Raw genomic sequence first — 9,575 nt, 5'->3', positions numbered from 1 at the left:
AGAAAACACTAGCATTCTTACTCTTCTTTCTTATGAGTAAATTCTTATAGGTAGAAAACTAATAGTGATAACAATAGCAATAGTAAACAACAACAACAATGTCAAGTGAAGGAGAGTTGGGCGGTAAAGGAACCTAATGGGCTCCATTCAGAGCCATCATTAATATCAATAACAAGGACACTTCAAATCACATAGTTTCCTCTGCATGCTGTTGTTACCTTTGCTCTTGGTGTTTTTATAGTTATTGATTTTGTCAACATTTCTGGTGTTCTCGTTACAATACTGTGGTAATCAGTGTTTGTAAACTTGTATCAGTAACTTTTTTGAGAATGAAGTAACAAAAGGAAATCCCTAAAAGGCTTTTGCTTAGTTGCTGATCATGTTGTAATTTATGGTGTTGCAGTTACAAGCACTAACTGACTTGACAGCACTTAACAACAACTTACAAGCATTGGACTGCTAACCACAAAATCAGTGGTTTAAATCCACCTGCCACTCCTCAGAAACCATATACAGGGTCACTATGATTCGGAACCGACTCCCCGGCACTGAACAAAAATAACAGTACAATGTAGACAGATTTTACAAAGCAATTTTGTTATTAGTGTATGTATATATTTGTTGTGTTATGAAGTGCCATCGAGTTGGTTCTGACCCATAGCGACCCTGTATAGGGTTTCCGAGGAGAAGCTGGTGAGCTTGAGCTGCCAACCTTGCAGTTCAAATGGCTTTGCAGTCTGGCGCATTAGCCCACAGCACCACACCAGGACTCTCTCTCTCTGTCTCTCTCTCTCTCTCTCTTTCTATTTATATATATACACAAATACTACATTAGGTCATTTGTAACTTAGTTGTAGTCAAGTGCCATGGAGTGGGTTCTGACTCATAGGGTTTACAAGGAACAGTTGGTGGGTTTGAACTGCTATTTTGTGGTTCAGTGCTTATCCTACACTAGGACTCCAGTTTGTAACTGTATCACATAATATTCCATGATCAAAATTGATATACATTACTCAGGATTATCTATGGTCTGATGAAGTCCATGGTGGGTGTGGAGGAGAAGAAATGAAAATGCTGGGAGGAAAACATTTCTAAAATGTGGAAAACATACTTTTTGAAGTGGAAATTTCTGAAGTACAACTTATAACTAGCAACCAGAGTTTCCCAAGATTTAATCTTCTGTAACATATGAATTAATCAAATGATACAGTACTGCTCGGATTAATCAAATGAAGATGAATAAGAAACATGTGAATTAAACCTCCCTAGTAATACTCAAGGGCAAAAATGTAGGGAAATTGCAAGGATCACAATTAATTGGTTTAAAATTAAAGGTCTGTAAAGCTTTGATACTCTAAATCGAAACCCTAAATTGTGCCTCAGGTAGTTTGCAGAACACTCAGTTTTTACAAGCTATTTACCCATTTTTGGGAACTAATTGTGGAGAAGCACGCAGTGCTACCTTAATGAGAGAGAGGTTTGCTGTAGCACAGACAGGTTTGTTCTGAATTAATTTTTAATGCTTTATTTTAGAGCAATGATTGCAACCTCCTACTCAGTTTTATAAATATTATATCCCTTATTCCAGTTGTCTGAGTCCATGTATTAGGTTTGATTTTCATTTTTAAACACCTCTGTCTGGTAATAACCTTTTTCGATTTGTATTCTGTGATCTCAATAAAAGGACAGCTAGGACATATACAGGCAATAAGGAAAGGTTATTTATTTCTGAAACCCAAAGAAATAAGACAAAGCAAGTTCACTGCTTTCAAAGGGTATCACAGAACAGATTCTATCATTTTAGCAAGGATGATGTCGAATAGACAGAAGCCATGAACCTTTTTAGTTTTTGTTTTTTTGGTATTTTTGTAGGCAACAGATTCATGAAATGCATGTCAGTTTGGAGATTATGGATATTTAGGGATGTTATGATGTTCACCCTGAAAATTATGATGAGGATCAGAAAGGGCTTGCTTAAATAAGCAAAAACAGTTTATCTTATAGAAAGAGAATGCATGTCTCCAGAGATAAATAACAGGATCTGAAATTTCTCCCTGTGAAGCTGTGCTGGGGCTTTCTTGGTTTATATCCCCATTTCTCAACAGAATTCCTGCTTTTGACAGCCAGACAAGGAACAGTAAAAGGAACTTTTTAGTTTTCATTCTAATCTTCATGTTCTCTTAATTTATGCGAATCTAGACAACTCAATATACACACATACACACACATACATATATATATATATATATAAACTCTAATGGATCTAATTTATTATATTCCAGGCAAAGAACTAGAATCCATTCATTCATTAATTTAAACAAATACTCTTGAACATCACCAGCTGCTGGATTTTATTTTTGGTCTGTGGGGTCAGGGTGGGAAGTATAGCAACCACAAGTTGGGAAAAGTTCTGCTTCCATGGATCTTATATTCTAGTCCTGGTGTGGTGTTGTAGGATAAGCACTGCATCATAATGTTGGTTTGAACCACAAGGTCAGCAGTTCAAACTTACCAGTTGCTTTCCGGAAACCCTATACAGGATTGCTATATGAGTTGGAATCAACTTGATGGCAGCAATATTCTAGTTTAACAGAAAATAAGAAAGTAAACAAAATAATATGATAATTCTAAATAGTTTTAAAAGTCCTTTGAAAATAAAAGAAAAGAATGTAGTATGGTTGAAAATATGAAATGGCCAATTTAGGAAATTAAAGAAGTATTTTCTGTTGAGACAAAATTTTAGCTAAATCCTAAAAAATAGGAATCATACAAACCAACTCTCAAAAGGAACAATGTTCACCAAAGAAGAGTGAGTAAATGTAAGAGTCCTAAAATAAAAATAGAGTAGGTGGAAAACTGAACAAGAGGAGAGAGGAAAGGGTTAGAGTTGGAAGTGTGGGTAACAGTCAGATCATGTAAGTTAGGTGGTCCATGGAAAAGATTTCAATTTTATGTTGAGTGAAATGTAAATCCTGTGATCAAATGTAATTTTGAAAAGCTCATTTGGATTCACTATTGGTAGAGGATTGGAGATGGAGCAATGTGGTGGGATTTTATGGATGGATTCTGAAAGACATGACTTAGGAGATTTTTATCAATAGGGTTATCAATGCTCATATTTGATTGTTTGCATTCGGGGGTGGTTCCAAACTAAAGTAAAATAAAACTAAAAGTCTACTTTTAATTATTCCTCCCAGTCAATTAAGATCTATCTGGTTATTGTTTTACATGGAGACATTTAAAAGGGACCAGTATTAAGAATATTTACCAATGGTTCAAAGTCCCATTTTACTGTTATGGAAACCCTGATAAATGGTTTTGAAAGGCAACCTTATAAAACTTTTCCCATGCTTTTCAAAAGATAAAATAAACAGGAGAACTAAAACATCACTTAGGAGGCTGGGAATCAGAACAGAAGGGGATTACTCTTCCATCCCCTGAATGATGGGAACACAAAATCACTTTCTGAAGTTTGTTTTTATGCTTCTCCATCTGATCCGTCTCTCACAGAACAACGGGGGATATTTTCTTCAGCTAATAAAGTGACCCTGCTGAGAGCAGTCTTAGCAATAATGAAAAATAACATCTCAGGCAGAACACAGTGCAAAATAATTATTTCAGTGTCACTATCAACAGCTTTGATGTGGTGCTATAGGAGAAGCACTGGACTGGGAACCCCAAGGTCGGCTGTTCAAACCTACCAGCGCTCCTCAGAAACCCTATAGAGGGTCGCTAGGAGTCGCAACTGACTTGACGACACTTAACAACAATAACAATCACCAGTCCTGTTCCTAAGTTACAGATTTCAATTAACTTTCTTACTACTTAGTAGTAAGACCAACTGAAAAAATACTATGGCTATTGATGAAGGGAATGGAACACTGCTTATAGATTTTCAGTCTCATGAACTTAAGTTTGAATCCCAGCTAGGCCACTTCTTAGATGTGAGAGCTTGGTTCCACTACGTAACTTCACATTTACTTATATTCTAATTTGTGCAAGGGGATAAGGTACTTACTTCCAAGTTACAGAAAGGATAAATGACATTTTTAAAAAAACTGGTACATTGCAAACAACTATCTTTTTTATATGACAACCATATAAATCAATATCATTATAATGAAGATTACTAAGGCACAGTTGTCTCTGCTAACACTAAGAAGCTGAATTCATAAGGGCTTTGCTTGTACAGTCAATAAACTCTATTATTAAATGAGTGGCCTCAGGAAACTTAGGTGAGTTTCAGTTTCCCCAGTTATTGCACAGACACTGAACCAATTTTTCTGAGAAATCACGAGCAATGCAGTCTTTAAAGTCGTACATATTTTTTCACCTTCTCTTTTTTATGCCTGGCCTTTGTGTCTTCTGGTAAAGATACTGCTAACATGTTTCATAAACACATTTCCAGGATCACAGTGCAACTTGATGCTAAAAAGGGCTGCTCATCCAGTGGTGGTGCCACTTCTAATGGGCATATTTTAAAATGGACCAGAATAGGCAACTGTTATTTGGGTACCATGATGATCGAACGATTGTTTTTGGTAGTTGATGAATGAGTGCCAAGGATACTGAATGTCATGCAGTGTGAGGAACAGTCTTGCCTTCTTCTTCTTTGAATAGTCTGAAACAAAATGTTCAGGCATTGATTGTTGTTGTTGTTGTTAAGTACTGTGGAGTTGGTTCCGACTCATAGTGACCTTGCACAGGTTTTCCGAGGCTGCAAATCTTTACAGGAGCAGAAAACCTCATCTTTCTCCTGCGAAACCGCTGGTAGTTTCGAACTTCTGACCCTGAGGTTAGCAGCCCAATTCCTAACCACTACGTTATTCAACCTGTATGCTGAGCAAATAATATGAGAAGCTGGGTTCTATGAAGAAAAACGTGGTGTCAGGATTGGAGGAAGACTCATTAACAACCTGAGATATGCAGATGATACAACCTTGCTTGCTGAAAGTGAAGAGGACTCGAAATATTTACTGATGAAGATAAAAGAACACAGCCTTCAGTATGGGTTGCAGCTCAATGTCAGAAAAACAAAAATCCTCACCACTGGACCAATAAACAACATTCTTATCAATGGAGAAAAGACTGAAGTTGTCAAGGACTTCATTCTTCTTGGATCAACTATCAACACTTGCGGAAGCAGCAGTCAAGAGATCAGACGATGTATTGCATTGGGCAAATCTGCTGCAAGGAACTTTTTAAAGTATTGAAGAACAGAGATGTCAGCTTGAGGACTAAGGTGCGCCTGATCCAAGCCATGGTATTTTCAATAACCTCATATGGATGCGAAAGCTGGACAGTGAATAAGGAAGACCGTAGAAGAATTGATACCTTTGAGTTGTGGTGTTGGAGGAGAATACTAAAAGTGCCATGGACTGCCAAAGTGCAGCCAGAATGCTCCTTGGAGGCCAGGATGGCTAAGCTTCGTCTCTCATACTTTGGACATATTGTCAGGAGGGAACAGTCACTGGAGAAGGATGTCATGCTGGGTAAGATGGAGGGTCAAAGAAAAAGAGGAAGACCCCCAATGAGATGGATCAGCCAAGTGGCATCATTGATGGTGTCAAGTGTGGCAGCGGTGGTGGGGTTGGCCCAGAATCGCACATTGTTTTTTTCTGCTGTGCATGGGGTCGCTAAGAGTCGGTTCCGACTCGATGGCACCTGACAACAACAATAACAACAACAATGCTACCAGGTATTGATTACAACATTGAAAATCACGTCCCTAGATTGATAGAAGACATAGAGAGGTACGACTCAAGGGAAGAACTTTGGACTCGGTTGCAGGACATTCAGAAGCTACACATAGAGGAAGACAATCCTAGAGCAGCGCTCTGCTTTCCAATGAGAGACGCTCATCTCCTACAACTTCTTGTTTTTGGTAATAACTGGTATTTGTAAAGAAAATTCATTTTTTAAAAACTATATTCCTCCCTCCCCCACCCCGTGACTAGGGAGTATAAGAATGGGAGGAGGTTTTATTGTGGAAAGAAGCATCAAGTAAATAAAAATATTTTAAAAATCTGAGCAAGAGCAGGTTGTCTTAAACAGCTCCTTTTGCTGCAAAGCCATCCTTTTAGTAGATAAACTCATCCAACCTTCTTTCACATGGGGAAAGTAAGCCCCTCAAATGAAATGAGATATGGTCAAAATTACCCAAAGTGTGGAAACTAAAAGTTTTTCCCTAACTTCTTAGGTCAGGCTGACAATGCACAATTTTTGCATAGTCCAGCTCTGGGTGACACCGTTCATATTTGCATTTATTGTAGATTTGAATTGTTCATGAAAGAATTTTTCTGGCTGATTGTGTTAAAGTAAGTTGAGAAAAGAGTGCCTTTTAAAAATTTGCACAAGTTTATCATATAGAAGAGAGGTGGGATGACCCATTTCCTTCAGTTCATGTCCATGTCCAACTATCATAAAAAAAGATAACTTTCTGTGATTTTGTATTTCTTGTTCTCAAGTGCCATGGAATCAGTTCTGACCCATAGTGACCCTATGTAGGGATTCCGAGAAGTGGTTCATGAGTTTGAACTGCCAAACTTGCGGTTCAAAGCAACCTTATGGTCGAATGCTTATCCTACAGTGCCACACCAGGGCTGATTTTATACTGAAAGTACATGAAATCAAATTGTCCTTAAGTACAGTGAATGTCTAGTAATTGTATTGTAAAATGCCCAAATCTTGGATGAGTTTGTATTTGGAAAATCTTAGAGATGGTGTCAGAAACTGTAAGTACACATTTATTTTCCCAATAAACAGTGTTTTGTTTTTTCTATACTCAGTTTTATTGTTCTTTTACGCAATATATGTAGCAGATAATAATAAAATATGATCATGGTTTGTAGTTTAATTTTATAGAAAAGGTAATACAAACTGTAAAATATGATCATGGTTTATAATTTAATTTTATAGAAAAGGTAATACAAACTGTTTTTGCCCCATGAATAAAATTTTAATAGAAACAATTAAGTAGCTCTGCTGATATGTGAAATACTATAGTCTTGGATCACCACTCACCAAGTTTAAATTCCTCAAAACAAGCCTAAGGCCTCACCAAAAGCCTATGCACTCACCAATTTGCAAAAATCAACTATTTTAGAATTCAAATATAGAATTGATTCGAATTTTTAACTCTAACCCCTTAGCATCTGTAGACTAAAGAAGGCTGAGTCTGAAAGGGTGTGACGGCTTGTGTAATGTTATAATGTTTTTTTGTAGAAAAAAGCAAAGCAGGGTTAGATCCCAACCCTTGAATTACAGCCCCATACTCTTTAAAAGTATTGTTGTTGTTAAGTACCGTGGAGTCAGCTCCGACTCATAGTGACCCTGCACAGGGTTTCCAAGGCTGTAAATCTTTACAGGAGCAGAACGCCTCATCTTTCTCCCGCAGAACCGCTGGTAGTTTCGAACTGCTGACCTTGAGGTTGGCAGCCCAATACGTAACCACTATGCTACCAGAGCTCCTTTAAAAGTATGGTGAGGACATAAATTAGTACATTTAAATGAAGATCCACCGCCACCACTACCCACTGCCATCCTGTTGATTCTGACTCACAGCAACCTTACAAGAAATAGTAGAACTATTCCTTAGGGTTTCCAAGACTGTAATGCTTTCTAGGAGCAGTTAGCCAGCCTCATCTGTGTCCTGCAATGAGGCTTGTAGGTTTGAACCAACAACCTTGCAGGTAGCAGTCTAACATTAAACCACAGCACCACCAGAGTATCTTTAAATGATGATGTTGTTGTTGTTGTTAAGTACCTAAGTACCGTGGAGTCGGTTCCGACTCATAGTGACCTTGCACATGGTTTCTGAGGCTGCAAGTCTTTACCGGAGCAGAGAGCCTCATCTTTCTCCCACGGAGCAGTTGGTAGTTTCAAACTGCCGACCTTGAAGTTAGCAGCCCGATTTATAATCGCTACGCTACCAGAGCTCCTTCTAAATAACGATAGACAAAGAAGTAATAGAAAAGAGCTTCATGCACTCATTGTTTAATTTATATGAGCGTTATTGAATGAGATAATGTAAATGATTTATATTATAAAATAGTTGTCCATTTGGAACATGAGATGATTGGAATTCATGTTGTTGTTGTTGTTGTTGTTGCTAAGTGCCGTCGAGTCGGTTCCGACCCATAGCGACCCTGTACAGGGTTTCCGAGGGTGTAAATCTTTACGGGAGTAGAAAGCCTCATCTTTCTCCCGCGGAGCGGCTGGTAGTTTCGAACCGCTGACCTTAAGGTTCGCAGCCCGATTCGTAACCACTACGCTACCAGAGCTTGGAATTCATGAGAAAGTTAAAATGAGGGAGAGGTTTTTGCCTTTACAGGAAATGATTTCCAAACAATATTTTGTAGTTGTTGTTGTTATTTTTATTTTCAAGTGTGGAGCAAGCAAAATGACACACTAAAATGTGACATTTCTACTCCAAGGCAACTGGAAAATCTTGCTAGAATGAGGTAGTCTTTGCTGTATAATATTACCATTGTATTTGTCATAAAACCCTACATTGTTGTTAAGTGCCAATGAGTCGGTTTCCGATTCATAGCAATCCTGTATAGGGTTTCCAATGAGCAGCTAGTGACTTTGAACCACTGTCCTTAGGTTCATATAAGTAAATATTTGAAGGAGAAAAAATGCTTCTCTTTAAAAAGTATTCCAGTGGAAAAAAGGAACAAGTATCATAATTGGAGATACTCTACATACCAGAAGAAAATAATCTTTTAAAACCATGAAAGTATTTGCTTCTGGCATATAAGAGCCCACATGATAAAAGCCTTCCCAAATCAGAGAGGTCTGGGTTCCTATTGTTGGGATCAGTAAGTATCAGTACTTACTTGCTGTGGACCTTGGGTAGATTTTTCAACTTTCTATACCTGAGCTCTTCCTTTGCAAAACTGAAGTTTTATAAGGGGATTATTTGGGGGAGTGAGGTGGCTATGTAGGCTAAATTCTGGACTGCAAATCACAAGGTTGCCAATGTGAGCCCACTAGCCCCTCCATGGGAGAAAGATGAAGCTTTCTGCTCCCACTAAGATTTACAGTGTTGGGAAGCTACACAAGGGTCGCTATGTTTTGGAACTAACTTGATGACACTTAACAACAGCATCAAAAGCATTGTTTATAAAATTAATTTTGACTACTTTCTTGATATTAATAAAATTGAACTCAAGTCAATTTTGTCTCTGCTTGGCCATGTCTAACACAGTAGGGTAGAGTCATTAGCAATTTATATTAAGCCATTAGTTGGAAACTGAATGTATGTAAAATTACATCTTGAATCTCTGTAAACTACAGTGTATATTATACAGAAATTTTTATATCCCACAAAGTTTGAGAACCACTGAGAATGCTTAAAAGGAACATCTATGTATTTGTCTGGGAATTTAAATTTTCTGCCTTGGAATTAGCTTTGAAAAGGGGTTGTTTTATAAGGTGATCCTACTTGTCTTTATCTGGACCTGGACCAAGAAGCAGTTGCACCTGACAACAACTTGTCTTTATAAGGTATTTCTACTACTTGCCTTCATAAGGAGCTCTGGTAGCATTGTTGTTGTTGTTGTTGTTGTTGT

The 9,575-nt window shown here is 37.8% G+C and overlaps 1 protein-coding gene across 2 annotated transcripts in view; it reads right to left on the bottom strand.

Moving 5' to 3' along the window:
* Positions 1-9,575, bottom strand: part of UNC5C (unc-5 homolog C (C. elegans)) — a 605,975-nt gene that overhangs the window by 67,119 nt on the left and 529,281 nt on the right. The gene's annotated exons all lie outside the window — the stretch shown is intronic.

Source organism: Chrysochloris asiatica, unplaced genomic scaffold, assembly GCF_000296735.1.
Source record: "Chrysochloris asiatica unplaced genomic scaffold, ChrAsi1.0 scaffold00294, whole genome shotgun sequence".
Classification (NCBI taxonomy): domain Eukaryota; kingdom Metazoa; phylum Chordata; class Mammalia; order Afrosoricida; family Chrysochloridae; genus Chrysochloris; species Chrysochloris asiatica.
This window is presented reverse-complemented; position numbering and strand designations above follow the sequence as displayed.